Here is a 549-nt window from a genome sequence, read left to right as displayed (position 1 = left end):
TCCTCCTCTCTCTCTTTCTCCTTCCTTCCATGAAACATCGACCGCTCATGCTACATGTAATAACCTCATTACATCATCTGTTTAGTCTGTCGCTGAAGATTCAAATTTACTCTGAAGTCGCAGCTGCAGGAGTGTGTTACGCAGGGCGTCCTCTATGTCCAGCCTGTGATTAATGCCTTGTGTTGGGTATTCCTCCCCAAGGCTGTCGGAGATATTGATGAAACTAAATTCCCTTCTTGTTTCTGTCTCACTTCAGTAAAGATATGGAAAGAAAAAGGACGTAGAGACTAATGCCAGAAAATGTTTTATTGGTTAATTAAGGCATAGATGAGCAGGAAATTATATGGGAAAAAATAAAGACAACGAAAAATTTGCTAGGATGTGGTATTTTTTGTTTGCTAAATAAACTGGTATGATACTCTGCTAAAACGTTGCCGAAATCTTGGATTATGACGTGACTGCTTTTGCGAAAACCACATCAGCTTCATAATCATAATCAGACAGGAAACATAAGTCATATGATGATACAAATTGTAGTACAGTATAGGT

The sequence above is a fragment of the Penaeus monodon genome, chromosome 23, assembly GCF_015228065.2.
Source record: "Penaeus monodon isolate SGIC_2016 chromosome 23, NSTDA_Pmon_1, whole genome shotgun sequence".
In the NCBI taxonomy this organism is placed as follows: Eukaryota; Metazoa; Arthropoda; class Malacostraca; order Decapoda; family Penaeidae; genus Penaeus; species Penaeus monodon.
This window is presented reverse-complemented; position numbering follows the sequence as displayed.